The following is a 16,014-nucleotide window of genomic DNA, read 5'->3' on the forward strand; positions in this document are numbered from 1 at the left end:
AATGATCAGAGTGATAAATTTGGGATGGTAAAATGTTTCTACTGCATTATAATTTAGAAGCATGGTTATGAACTCTAGCCAAGGGAGATTGAATTCATTCTTTTTTTTTTTAACCATCTAAATTCTGTCAGTTTCAAACCAAATGTCTTTGTTTTATTAAAACTTCTAACACACATTTTTCTGTCTTTTTGAGTTTTTGTTTGGAAATTCAGATACTTTCTCAAACAACAGCATTTAACAAATAAGTTAGAAAGTGGTATTCATTATTGAACCCACGGAAAGTACACAAGGAGGAGATGTGCTTCACCACATTTCCAAACATTTTAGTGTCACGTTGAGTCTCTTCTAAGTCAAATGATGTTTTAAGTCAGTTGGAGTTGACGTTTTATTGATGCCTTTCCCATAAAGGAAAATGAGTAAAGATTTCAAATTCCTCCTCTAAGTAATCGGTCTGTAGAGCCACGGTATTCCAGAGAGCTCTACTGAAGTAAAGTTGGCAGTGTGATGGGTGCACCATCTTGTCTGCCTTGAGCAGATTCAGGTGAGAACTTGTACTTCTAAGACTTCTTGTGCAATTTTTTTTCCAACTTGACATAAGCCAGAAATATCTGGAAGGAGGAAACCTCACCTGAGACAAATACCTCCATTATTTGCCTTCAGGCAAATCTATGAGGGTATTTGCTTGATTAATCACTGATATGGGAGAACCTAGTTCACTGTGGGCGCTACCACCTCTGAGCAAGTGGTTCTGGCTTGTATAAGATTCCAGGTTGAGCAGATCTCTGCTTCAGTTCCTGTCTCTAGGTTCCTGCCCAACTCACCTTCACAATGGACTGTGGTCAGGGCATAGAAGTCAAAAAAATCCTTTCTTATACGAGGTGCTTTTCGTCATAGGGCTTAGCACAGCTGTAAAAAGCAATCCATAGCACTTGTAGCATATTGCAATTTGATGGGGGTAATCTCCCTGAAAACATAACTACATCTACAGAGAAGTTTTATCTATATTTCTTTCCTTTACTCTCAAATGATGGAGTGCTTTCTCTTCAAATTAAGAGAGAAGGAACACACACGCGCACGCGCGCGCGCGCGCGCGCACACACACACACACACACACACACACACACACACTTTCTTTTTTAATAAAGTTGATTTTTCTGGTTATAATCATTGAAAGAGATGATATGTTGTGTTGTCTTGCAGGATGCTGCTCTTCGTCTTGGTGCATAGCTTAGCATAAGGAAGGACATGTCAAGAATGACCTTTCCCATGCAACAATCCACTGTGGACCATGGCTGCTCTCCAAATTATTTAAGGAAAAAAAATCTTAATGAACTAACACTGGAGGAGAGCTGTTTCCATGGTAATTGGGCTATCAGAAAACACAAAGTTGATATTCTTTCTCTTGCTAGTTTATGTAGTTCTATTTTTAACTTCTTGGAACTGGCAGTTGGAATCAACAGGAACTTGTTTTCCAAGTGAGTGTTTACTTTTCAAAACAACAAGAAGTAAATCATGGTTCAGTAATCATTTCTTGAAAATATGATCATTAATCCCCTAGGAGAAAAGAGGAAGGAGGAGGGGAAAGGGGTGTTTACGACATTCTTGAGGCAAGAGGACGATGGAGATGAAAAAAGATACAACATGACTCTTATTGTGATTAATAAACATACTGGCTGCCTAGTATTTAGGAAATATTAAGATACATAGGAAGTTTAACTAAGATCTCAAGGAATTGAGAGCCTGATGTATGCCATCAAGTGAGGAGAAGATTTGCATCCTTTTTGTAGAAATCTATGAGGTTTTGTGCTTAGTGTCTGGGAAGCAAAGTAAGTTGATCCCATTTGCAGTGAGGCAGTGAATTGACAGCGGATGAGTGTGGGACTGATAGGATGATTTAAAGCTGGAAAAGTCTATGCAGATGGAAAAGGGCAGTGTGGGGAGGCAGAGAAGAAGCAGAGAGGTTGGTACAGGGAGCTCCAGGAAACTGGGTATCATCCTACTGAGGGTGCATGGGTCCAGAGATGCAACCAAACCGTCTCTCTCTCTCTCTCTCTCTCTCTCTCTCTCTCTCTCTCTCTCTCTCTCTCTCTCTCTCTCTCCCTCCCCCCCCCATGTGTGTGTGTGTGTGTGTGTGTGTGTGTGTTTAGTGAACATGTGGAGACCAGAGAAGAACTTGTGAGACCCAGTTCTCACCTTCTCCTATGTAGGCTGTGGGAATTAAACTCAGCTCATCATGCTTGGCAGCAAGCACCTTTACCCACTGAGCGATCTTGCTGGCCTACCATCAGCTGTTCTAAAATCTGGCTTAAACGATTTACAAGTTTTTGTATGAGTCTACTTTAATTAAATATATGATGGCTTCTTTTTCTTGTCTCTCAGAAGATGCTTGCTCTGGAGACACATTTTTTTTTCTTTATAACAACCAGCTAAAATGGGCCATAAGGTTATCCAAAGACAAAATGCAACTTTGCCAACAGGAAGTTACACACCATGTCACCTAACTCCTTCAGAGTTGCTTATAAATCCTGCCTATACTGAAATTAAGAATATTCTGACCCCCAGAGGGAAAAGTATCAATTAAAGCGATGCCTAGGACCAACTGGCTATCCTTAAAATTGGATTCTAAACTATTTATTAATCCCCCAACTACTACATAAGAAACATAGGCAAGTTCAACCATACAATTAAACTTGAGGCAAAACACAGTAATTAAAGCTTCAAAGTCACATTAAGCCAAGTCTCCATTGTTGGGCAAACTATGCTTTCCCCACTTTTCCTTTCTGTTTACTTGCGAAGTGAGGACTGCATTGTGAGTGAGTGGTGACTAGACCCGTAGGCAAAGGTGAAGAACCTTAGGACCCTGTCAGATATTAGACTTACTGGTCTAAGAACATCCCTTCTGTAAGAGGACCACCTCTGGGGTTGCTGTGTTCTAAAAACAGCCAAGGAACTCACCTTAGACTGTCATCTCACTGTTTGTTTGTTTCACTCTGTAGAACTTAGGTTAAAATCAGAATCACACCAACATTGGTCAGTGAGCCATTTAACTTCTTACGAGATACTTTCACTCTCAACTCCATGTTTCCTGGGTACACCGCACACTGTACATGCTGCCTTTGTCAAACTGATGAGAAGAGGAAAACCATGGATGAATTCGAACCACAGATTTCTTTCTTTCCCTTAGAAGAGACTTTCTGCAAATACTTACTGCAAACCCAGATTGAATTTTCTTTACTGATGGTCCTAAAAGGCAAAACAAATCATTATTTAAAAATAAGAAGTACATAACATAAACATTGAAGACAAATTGTGCTGGTTGGCTTTTGACAGCTTTACACAAGCTAGAGACAGCTGGGAGGAGAGACCCTCAGTTGAGAAAATGGAACTGTTAGAATGGTTTGACGTTTTCTTGATTCATGTTTGATGTAGAAGGGCCTAACGTACCCTGGGTAGTGCCACTCTGGGCAACTGGATTGTATAAGAAAGCAAATGGAGCAATGTAGTGAGAATTTCAGTTTCTTTAAAAAACACAGAAGTATTATAAGAATATATTTCTGTCTTGACCTCAGGTGTCAGGAGGTGGGCTGCCTCACAGCAGCTGACAATGATTTGCCTCATGCAGGGGTGTGATTTTGCCACCTCAGATTGTTTCTGTGAGTGTGCGATGTTTGCGATTACAGAAGTTTTCAGAGACTATATAAATGCTAGAGCAACAATAGTGGTTTGTTGCTGGTTGGTGGTTGGGTGCTGTTGATTGCTGTTGGTTTTGTTAAGTAGTCACATTCAAAGAGGAAACAACAAGAAGAAAAAAATAGATATACTGACAATGAAGATCAAGTTTCCCCAAGGAACTGGATGCTCATAATCAGCAGGAAGTAGTACAATGATAACGATGCCCCCTTTCCCTGTCTATCCTTTTTTCTCTCCTATCTAGTGTTAGGGGGTTGAAAAGGGTAGGAGAGAGAAGTCACAAATTAGCAAACATTGGCTGCAGAGCAAGCTATGAAGAATAAGCAGTATTTCATTCCTCCATGAGGGACTGTAAGCAGTAGATGCAATAAACCCGTTCCTCTCTGACTTGGGTTTGGTAGTGTCTTTTCAAGTTAGAAATAGTCATCCCATGTCAGTTTATAGCTTTAGAATAAAATTGTCCAGAGAAGAAACTAGAACTAGAAGGTAATTGTTTCAAATCTCCAAAGCATCAAATAAAATAGTTCATAGTGTACACTGACTATGATGGGGCGAAATGTAAGTAACTTTGGTTCAGGAATATGAATACACATGCCAAGGATCTTTTGCTTGTTTAGGATGCCTGCACCTTCCTTAATTTTAACTACAATACTAAGTGCCAGGTGTAACTATTGTATAAGATAAAAAGGTGGAGAAAGAAAAGAAAAACCAAGGCCTGGAATATTATGGATAATAAATTACCTTCAATTGAATATGTCTTCCTTAATGAGTACCAACTATTTCACATAGCTTTCCTGACTGTTCAGTCTCACATTGATCAGACCTTGGGTGTAAGCCTTCCCAACGGTGTGAGTTGTAAAACATTTGCCTCTACATGAACAAAATGTAAACATGGGGAATAGTGGAATCTATAAACAAAGCTATACCTGAGATAAGGACTGTACAAAGGCCATGATTGGCTAATAAGAATGTTATAGTTGTGGAATTATTTTTCTTGGGCTGCTTTTAGTAGCCTCACGCTGCCCACTTTTGTGTCCTATACAACATCCTTATTATTTTCAGGTGGAACCTATTAGAAGGTTTTAACTTAGCTCCCACCAGTTCCAACGCTAAGCATGTCAACCAGTAGCTCTAAAACCTGCAACAAAGATTTCTCCACCTCTCTGTACCCTGCCAATGCTATGTTCCAATCACTGTTGTTGAAAACTTTCTTCACATAACTTTTTTTTGTTCTATAACTCTAAAAACTTCATGAAAGCACTTACACTTTAGAATATGTTAATTAGGGGCAAACTTCACCCGCGTTGCTGAGATAGGACCATATTTGCCTCATGATGAACAATCCTTTATTTTCTTTGTTGGGAGAGATGTATTAGAATTAACAACTCACGCGCTCTTTGTGATACCATTTAAAACCTGCTGCTTTAGCAACATTCAAACACTCAACACGTGATTGCTTAGTATGTCATCAAGCTGAACTTTCATAACACAGTCAATGATGGCTCTCAAGCCATTCATTTATGCCTCTACCTTTATGCTCATGCACTTAAAATTACAGGCTATAACATCTACGGCAATAGCAGCAAGAATTGATAAAAGCTATTACATGAAGTTGAAAAGCTTCTGCGTACATAGAAAACAAAGTAATTAACAGAAGTACCCCAAAATAAGAAAGTCTTTGACAGCAATACATCTAACAGAGGACTAATAATCTAGAAAATATGAACCCACACATAATACTTACTTGCATACATACATACACAATACATACAAACTTGAATGACATAAAAACAGAAGGGAAACTGTTAGGAAGGAGGCAGGGAACTAGTAGGGACCAGAAGAACAACAGAGGTTAATGGGGCAAATATGGTCAAAGTACATATTGATCTTGAGTATGGGAAACCTACCACTTTGTATGATGAATGTGTGATAATAAAAACACAAGAATACAACCTCAGTTGTGCTGAACAACTTGCAGTTCCCCAACAGACCATGCATCAGATCTTTTCTCTTCTCTTGTCTAGAAGTCTCATTGTGTTGGATATTCATCTTACTTATTTTAATTAGTATATTACCTCCTCAAGATGGTGTCCTCCAGGCAACTAAACTGCTCTTACTGCACCTCAAGGGCTTCTCATTGAATTTCATTTCATCCATGTTTTAAAACAGCTACTCAAGTAGAAGGGGCACAAGTGCTCATTTTTGCGTCCTCCTAATGCCTGGTGTATCTCATAGGCTCAAGTTACACAACATAATTGCTGAATGAATGAATCTTTACGGATCATACCAACCACTTTTGGTTATGGATTTGATGTGATTACTGACACTCGCCAAGAATCATGAATCTGAGATTTTTACCCTACCTGCAGTGTATGTTAACTCACCACAGTCTTTAGACTTTTGGCAGAAGAGTACAACACCGTAGACCCTAGGATAGAACACATTGCCACTTACAGCAATGGGACTTTTTTTTTCTGTCAAGTGCTATAGTCCCAAGTCCCATAGTGGCAAAATGAATGATCCTAGAGGAATGGTCATCAAACAATGTGTTTTCCTATCAGAGGAAATCCTATGGGTAGTGAATTCAAATCTTTCACCAAGAATAGGAAACATGCCTGACTACTGTTTCAGAGTGAACTATTCCATCTTCACATAGAAACTCACTATCTAACATTGTCAGAGAGACAGGAAAGAAAAAAACCATAACTATTCTTGCACAGAGGCTGAAAACATATAACAGCAGTGAAGTGTAAACATTCATGAAAGACATACACTTATGAATAGTTTTATCCATTGTTAAAAAAAAAAAACCAAAAACCTCAGGATCACTCTCTTATTACATTGCAATGATACTGCACCTTAAATAAAGCCCTTGCTTTACACCAGTTTTAAATTCTCAGTGGTTACATTGAATAATTACAGATTCTACTGTAACAGCTATAGAGATAGTTTTACACTACTTACCAGGTACTAAGTTGGCTCCTTGGCCATGAGCGCCACACATTTCACAGAATCCCTGCCATAAGACGGGAACACATGAGTGAGTTCTCCCTAATGGATTATGAGCAGAATGGATTTTAACACTTCCAAGATACCACAAAACACCAAAGAACATGTGCTCTTCATCCACTCACTTCCTGTAATGAACAAATCACACAGTTCTTGGATTGAGGTATGTAATCTTCAGGAACTCTACACAGCTGAGTGGCACAGATAGCTTCTCCTTGCCAGCGCTAACATGTGGGAAACCCGAACAAAACAAAACAAAAGAATGTTACTGTGTTAAGACTCTAAGATTTCAAAGTTAACATGTTTTCACTTCATAATATAGCACATTCCAAGCAAGACAGTAGCTTTGTCTTAGGAACACAAGTATTTATTAATTTTATAATTTTTATTATTTAATTAATGTATTCAGATTACATCCCAACTGTTTTCCCCTCACTTGTATCCACCCATTCCTCCCTCCCTCCCTCCAGCTTTCACCCTATTCCCCTTCCCTAGGGCTATGACCTAGGGGGAACCTCCTCCCCCACTATATGGTCATAGGCTGTCAAGTCTCATCTTGGTAGCCTGCTTATCCTTTCTCTGAGTGCCACCAGGCTTCCCCACCAAAGGGAAGTGCTCAAATATGGGACACCAGAGTTCATGTCCGAGTCAGTCCCCAGTCTCCACATAACTGTGGAGAATGTCCTGTCCATTGGCTAGATCTGAATAGGGGATTCAATGTTTACTGCATGTATTGTTCTTGGTTTGTGCAGTAGTTTGAGCAGATGCCCTGGGTGAAGATCTGCCCATCATGATATTCTACTTGTAGGTTTCTAGGATCCTCCAGGTCCTTCTGTATTCTCATTTTCCCATACTTCTCTCACCTAGGATCCCAATAGGATGTCATCACATCTATCCCAATGTGGTAAGTGAAGATTTTTATGGGACATCCCTTTTGGGATAGTGTACAATTATAAGTGAGTATATACCATGTGAGTCTTTCTGCTTCTGGGTTAACTCACTCAGGATGATCATTTCTAGTTCCATCTATTTGTCCACAAATTTTTTGGATTTCCTTGTTTTTAATAGCTGCATAGTATTCCCCAGTGTAAATGTACCACAGTTTCTTTATCCATTCTTCTGCTGAGGGACACTTAGGCTGTTTCCTGTTCTGGCTATTATGAATAAGGCTGCTATGAACATGGTTGAACAAATTTTCTTGTTGTGTGGTGGAGCATCTTCTGGGTATATTCCAAGGAGTGGAATAGCTGAGTCTTGAGGAAGCCCTATTTCCAGTTTTCTGTGATAGCGCCAGATAGATTTCCAAAGTGGTTGTAGTAGTTTGCATTCCCACCAGCAATGAAGGAGTGTTCCTCTCTCTCCACATCCTTCCCAGCATGTGGTGTCATTTGAGTTTTTGACCTTAGCCATTCTGATGGGTGTAAGATGGAATCTCAGAGTCATTTTGATTTGCATTTCTCTGATGACTAATGAGGCTGAACATTTCTTTAAGTGTTTCTCAGCCATTCGATATTTCTCTGTTGAAAATTTTCTGTTTAATTCTGAGCCCCATTTTTTAATTGGGTTATTTGGTCTGGTGGTGTTTAATTTCATGTGTTCTTTATATTTTTTGGATATTAGACATTTGTCAGATGTAGGGTTGGTGAAGATCTTTTCCCAGTCTGTAGGCTGTCGCTTTGTTCTGTTGACAGTGTCTACGGCCTTACAGAAGCTTCTCAGCCTCATGAGGTCCCATTTATTAGTTGTTGACCTTAAGACCTGGGCTGTTGATGTTCTGTTCAGGAAGTTGTCTCCTGTGCCAATGTGTTCCAGGCTCTTCCCCACTTTTTCTTCTAAACAGTTTAGTGTCTCTGGTTTTATGTTGAGGTCTTTGATCCACTTGGACTTGAGTTTTGTGCATGGTGACAAATATGGGTCTAATTGTATTTTTCTACATGTAGACATCCAGTTAGATTATCCATTTGTCGAAGATGCTATCATTTTTCCATGGAATAAATTTGGCTTCTTTTCAAAAATCAAGTAACCATATGTGTGTGGATTCATTTCTGGGTCTTCGATTTGATTCTATTGATCAACCAGTCTATTGTTGTGCCAGTACCATGCTGTTTTAATGACTACTGCTCTATAGTATAACCTGAGATCAGGTATGGGGATTCCTCTGGAGGATCTATTATTGTACAGGATTGTGTTAGCTGTTCTGGGATTTTTTGTTTTTCCATATGAAGCTGAGAATTGATCTTTCAATGTCTTTAAAAAATTGTGTAGGTATTTTGATGGGAGATTGCATTGAATCCGTAAATTGCTTTTGGTAAGATGGCCATTTTTACTATCTTAATTCTCCTGATCTGTGAACAAGGGAGATCTTTTCATCTTCTGACGTCATCTTCAATCTCCTTCTTTAGAGATTTGAAGTTTTTTCAAACAAGTCCTTCACTTGCTTGGTTAGAGTTACTCCTAGATATTTTAGATTGTTTGTGGCTATCGTGAAAGGTGTAGTTTCTGTAATTTCTTCCTCTGCATGATTGTCATTTGTATACAGAAAGGCTACTGACTTTTTTGAGTTAATTTTGTATCCAGCCATTTTGTTGAAGGTGTTTATCAGCTGTAGGAGTTCTCTGGTGGAATTTTGAGGGTCACTTAGGTACACTATCATATCATCTGCAAATAGGGATAAAATTTGACTTCCTCCTTTCCCGTTTGTATTCTCTTGATCTCCTTTTGTTGTCTTATAGCTCTGACTAGAACTTCAAGAACTATATTGAAGAAATATGGAGAAAGTGGGCAGCCTTGCCTGGTCCCCAATTTTAAAGAAATGTCCTTGAGTATTTCTCCAGGAATACAAGTATTTAAATAACAGATATTTTATCTTTTAAGCTTAGTTCTAACAAATGAATAGGGTCCCACCAAAACACTGAAATACTGACGAATACAAATGAAATCTAGCTAAATTGGCTTAAATGCAATAATACTTACTCTTAGCATCGTCCTAATTTTATTTCTGTTGCTATGGTAATACATCATGACAAAATTAACTTAGGAGAGAAAGGGTTTCTTTGGCTTACTGCTCTGAGTCATATTCCATTATTGCAGGCCAGACAAGGCAGGAATATTAGCATCACATCCTCAATCAAGAGCAGAGACATAAACAAGGAATCTTTTGCTTGCTCAGCCTACTTCCTCTTCTCTTGTGCAGTCACAAGCACCAGGTGGGAGGTGATGATCTAAGGAGAAAGGCTTCGTCAAATCCACCACTTGTTAACTTAGGGGGTGGATTACATAAAGCCCCTAATATTTTCCTTAAATTATGCAGTCTGACTTTAAAAAAAGACATTAAACATTTTAAATTATATTTATTTGTGTGTGAGGTGCACATGTTATAGGATAGTATGTGAGAGTGGATTTACCCCCACTACTACCATATGGGCCTGAAAGTCAAACTCAGGTGGCTACTCTTGGTAATAAATGCCTAAAAAAAAAACACTTTTTTATTTACTTAGGCAGATGTCAAGGAAGCTGAAAGAGTGAAACAGATTCAGGGAGTCTAGTATTGGGGGGATAAGCATTGCTTTTGCTTTCTCATTGCTGTCACAGATAACTGACATAGACTAAGGGAGGGGAGAATTTATTTGGGCTTCAGATAATCAAGGTGGAGGGTATGAGAGAGCAGGGCAGTTTGTGTCCTAGTGGCCAGGAAGAGGAGAGGAAGAGGGAAGGGGAACAGAGAGGAAGGAGAAAAGTGAGACAAAGAAACAGACACCTGAGTAACATATAACACCCAAGGACAGCCCTAGTGACTTCCTCCTTCAGAAGGTCCCAGATCCTAAACTTCCTAGAATCACCCCAAATATCACCATCCAGAGGAGGACTGAGCACTCAGCACATGAACTCTCTGGCTAAAATGTATATTTAAATCATCAAAGGTACCATCACAGTAGACGGAGTGTACGACATTTTAAGGGAATGCACAGAGTAATAACACTTAAAGACTGGCCCACTCGGAGATTTGTAAAAGTTTGCTGGGGACTGGCACATTTTTAGTAAATTGTAGAGAGTTAGTAAGAATGTATAGGAAATGATATATAATTTTTACATTTTATTTTATGTGCCCTGGTGTTTTGCCTGAATGTATGTCTGTGTGAAGGTGCCAGATCTGCCATGTGAGTGCTGAGAATTGATCCTGGGTCCTCTGGAAGAGTAGCCAGTGCTCTTAAGCACTGAGCCATCTCTCCTGCTGAGGATATATGATTTTAACCAGAGTTTGTAGGGCATTGGTCCCATCTTCTCCTTCTTGTTTGTTTAGTTGGGGTTCTTCAAACTAACTTTGATCACTTTTTTAAACTTCATCTTGGGTTTGGCCATCGTTAGTAACATGTGAGGATGAACTGTAATTGCTAGCCAGGTCTTAAGAGATCCTGGATGGTTATACATGTGTACTCACACCTTGGCCACTGCTTTAAGAACTAGCCTCAGTTATCTATTGGTTTGAGGAATGTGAAAGGTGTGTAGCTGAGACTGACCTAGAGAAAACCCCAGGGAACCTGCTGATGTATACGAAATAGTAAATGATTGTTGTCTTAACTCTCTAAGTTTGGACATGAAAGTTAGGAAGTTAGCTGTGGTTCTATTGGGATGGAGGTGAGAGATTTTGGGGACTTGAAGATTGTCTACTTGTAAAATCCCATGAAAATCTGCATATGATTAAGACTTCATTCAGTGCCAGACTGCATGGTCTGGGCCTGCAACTCCCAACTACTGTGAGGCAAGGAAACTGCATCTGCAAGGCCAACCTGCACTGCAGAACAAATTCAAAGCCAGACCAGGTAACTTAGGGAGACTGCTGTAAAACTGAAGAAAGGTTTGAGCATACAGCTCCATTGTAGAGCACTTTCTCAGCATGCACAAGACTCTCTGTGCAATTTCTACTACTGCAAAACTACAAAAGGTTATTTATATATGTGAAAAAGGAAAAAAAATAAGATCCAACTTGGAAAAAACATACACTTGGAGAGAAGAAAGCAAAATACTAGAAGCAATACCAGAATATGTTCCTTTTAATAATGTGGAATTAAAAAATGGACTTTTCTAGAGTTTCTGTATATATTTATAGATACCAGATCTACACCTTACACACACACACACACACACACACACACACACACACACACACACAAACACACACTAACTTTTCCCTCCTTTTCTTTCCTCCAAACCCTCCCATACACTCCTCTCTGTTCTCCTTCGAATTTATGCCCTTTTCTTTTCAATAATTGTTATCTCATGCTTATATGTACATGCATATTTGTTCCTAAATATAACCTGTTAAGTCCATAAGGTCACTTGTGTGTGCTCTTAGGGCTGATTGTTTAGTACTGGACAACCAATTGATGTGCTTCATTATAGGGAAGGCCACTCTCTCATTCCCAGCTTTCCTCAGTTGCCTAGGGTTAAGGCCAAGTGGGATTTACCCTATCTAATCTGACATGTTCATTGGCGTATGACTTTCCCTTTGAACATATTACTGAGAATTAATTAATTTATGATTTATTGCATATAAATTGTACAATAATGGCTTTTAATAATGGCATGCATGCATGAAAAACCATCATCTCAATGAAGGCAGAGAATTTTTCACCATTCCTTAATGCTTCCTTTGCAATCGTTCCTCTCTTTATTAGCAAGTCTGCATCCACAGGGAATAACTGATATGCTTTGGCTACCATAAACTGGATCGCTTTTACCTAGAACTTTGCTTATGTGAAGTCATACGTGACTTCTTTTGGGGTTTTTCAATGGTATTTTTGAAGTTGTGTGTGTTGTTCTGTAGTTCCATGATATGAGCATACCACAGTTTGTATACACTTATCCATATATGAACATATATTGTTTTCTAGATTTGGGTAATTGCAAATACAACTCCTATAAATATTTTGCATGAGCATTTGCATGAGCACATACACAGTACATAAATAAAAGCAGATTTATGAGTAAATAGTTATATACAAATTATCTGACTGCACTGTTTAAAGTGCAAAGAATCCAAATGTTCATCAGTAAATGAATAAAATATAGTTTGTGTATACAGTGGAATAATACTCCTCCATAAATAGGAATGAATATTGTAACATATTACAACATTAACTTTAAAGGTATTATACTTAAGAGAACAAGTCATATATAGAAAGGTCTCATGTTATATGATTCTATCTATATAAATTTTTCAGAAAGCATTTTAGAGGTCGACACAGAGTAGAGATAAGCAAGAAAATAGGAAACTATGGGTTAATATGTATAGTGGTTTATTTTGCTTAAAAGTGATTTCTTTTCAGATGGCAAAGATGTAATGGAGGTTCTACAATGCTGTAAATGTAGTAAATGGTAATGGTATGTAAATTTTATATTTTATAACCTTTTAATTCATTCCTTGAGAATTTCATATAGGGTGCTTTGATCATTTTTACTCCCTTCTTCAAATAGCAAATACACCCTCAATTTCTTACCCTTTCGTGTCTTCTTAAAATCAACCAACCAACCAACCAACCAACCAACCAACCAACCAACAAACCAACCAACCAACAGCAACAAACAACTGGTTCCCATTTGCACAGTCCATGCATTCTTGCGTGTGTAGGCTTCCACTAGACCAGGTAGCCTTACCACTGTCATAGAACACTGACTATCCTCCCAGTAGCTATCAACTGCCAATTGCTCTTCAGCCTGGGGTGGGGCTTTATATCCACTACCTTTTTCTATGCTGGGAGTTTTGGTCTGGCTGGAGCTTGCACAGGTCTTGTGAGTCTGTGTGTGCAGCTGCCCTGCTGTGTTCAGAAGACACTATTTCCTTGTGGCCATCTACCTCCTCTGAGTCTCACAACCTTCTTCCTACTATTCAGCAATAAGGAGAGGTGTGAGCAATCCACAACTGAGCATCCCACAATCTCTCATACTCTACAGTTTGACCGCTTGTCACTCACTGGGTCTACTTCAAACAAATTTCTCTGATGAGGACCAAGCGGTGCGTTGACCTATAGGAATAATAATACGTCACTGTGAGTCAGTTTAATATCATGCCCATTTAGGACAATAAGAGAAATAGGTTCTTCCCTAGGGCCTAAGACTTGTTTAGCCATGGGTTCTTGGTCCGATGATGGTGCCATTTAAGTTTTCTTTTTCTCATGAAGTGGAGCTTAGATATGATTCCACAGTTTGTATTTTTGATCCAAGGAAACAACCAATATGATTCAGAATTGAACAGAAATCCAATAAAGATTTCTGCCACACTGAATATGTTGCTATGGTCTGAGTGTTTTTGTTTCTCCAAATCCATCTCTTGAAACTTTACCATTGGCATCTTGGAAGTGGAGCCTTTAGAGAGGTGATCAGGGCAGAAACATAATGGATGGGATGGCTGCTCTTATAGAAGAGGTCCCTAGAAGCAGTCTTGCCATCCCTCCAAGAGAAGCCATAGCCAGAAGGCATTATCTGTGAATTTAAATGTGAGTTCAGGTTGGACACTGAAGCTGTCAATATCTTGATTTTGGATTTCTCTGCTTCCAGAGCTGTGAGAAATGGATTTATAAGCCATATAGTTTGTGGTGTTTGCTATAGTTTCCCCAAAGGACAGAGTACTGAGCCAAAAGAAATTAAAAAGATGGAAAAAGAAGAAAGACATCGAGGAAGGAAGGGAGCAATGGAGGGAAGGAAGGACTACCAGGCATTCATCCACTGCATTATTTCATGTGTCTGATGCTGTTTTCTATACAAGTTTTATTTGTGTGTAAGTCCTATACAAGTTTTAATTTTTAAAATTTTATTTTAAATATTTGTAAGCATAAGAGAGTAAGAACACCATATTAGGAACCGTAAGGCCATTCCAGTGATCCTAGGGCTGTCCTTGCCAATGCCCCAGAACATGAGTCTGGCTCCCAACCCAGAACCTGCAGCTACTCATCAACATTCCTGGTTGGAAGGATGAGAAAAACACGCCTCCCTTACTCCCTACTTTCCTTGTCAGCTCTGACCGACATGTGGCTTCTCTAATTATTAAATAGATGGAACAGTTGGACGGCTTATCCAGGGAAGTGTGGGCTCTTCGTACACAGGGCTGGGGTTGTCTCAAGCCGTCATCTCTTGGTACTTTAGCACAAGGGGCAGTATTCATTGCCAGTCTCCAGCAACACATTCGCAAGTTGGCCCCATAATTAACTAAATAGGCCCCTTCATTTAGGGGTGCCCAAGTCCGGGACTCAGCCCTGTCAGACGCATCTCTTCTAGCCTATTTCCTGGGGGAGAAATAGAGCTCTTTACAATGGCAAACTTATCTTTGACATGAATCAGCACATTAACATGTGTTTCAAATTAGCGTTAGCAGCCTACATTGTAGCTTCCCAGTGGTCACCACTCTGAGACTCTCCAAGTCTATACTGTTTCATTTGTATCCCTTTAAGGCACTCCAGAACCTGCTACCCCGGGAGAATACAGCTGCTAAGGCAATAGTCTCACTGGCTCGCAGATCTTCAAGCCAAGAGGCACGGTGAGTTAGCCCCAGGGCTCCGCAGGAAAATATCCTAAGAAGAAAGTATAACTGAAACGGTGAGAGTTTGCAAAGGCAAGGAAGCCCCCTTCCCCCAGGGAGGGCTTTGCTATGGTGGTGAGAGAGGGTCCGAGTAACATGACTCCCAATATCAGAGAGTCTCAGAACATTTCCTCACATCCTAATGCTTTTAGACTCCATGCAAGCAATTTATTAACTAGGTATTAATGTCTACAGTTAGGAATGTCAATTTCTATGGAGGGGTGAAAAGGAGAAAACTGACACTGTTGATGCTTACCATGTAGCAAGAAAGCAGACCCATCCCATATAAACCTCCCAGGACAGAAGATTCCCTTATGTGCATGTTTCTTCTCTTCTCTCTCTCTTTTTTTAAACTGCCAATTCCTTTTTGTATATCTACCAGGAAAAAAGACTTTATAGACACATTAAAGCCAGAAAATCTTGGTATTACATAAAACTTCTGATTCCTAGTAAGGAGCAGAGGATTTATTTTTTGAAAGGCACCTGGAATGAGACCTAGTTCAGGTTCATATGGAGGGGAGGGGAGGAAGAGCCCTGGGGAGATTTTAGCACACTCCCTGAAGTCACCATGACTCCCAATCACATCAGAATTGTACTGTTCAGTCCACTACCTGTGTCCTTCCTTAGCTGGGATTCCAGCCTGAGCTTATCAAAAGCCTCAATACGCCTACATTTTGATATTGTATAAGCCAAAACAACAAACACAGCAAAACAAACAAACAAACAAACAAACAAAAAACAAA

The sequence above is a fragment of the Acomys minous genome, assembly GCF_964271855.1.
Source record: "Acomys minous genome assembly, chromosome: 5".
Lineage (NCBI taxonomy): Eukaryota > Metazoa > Chordata > Mammalia > Rodentia > Muridae > Acomys > Acomys minous.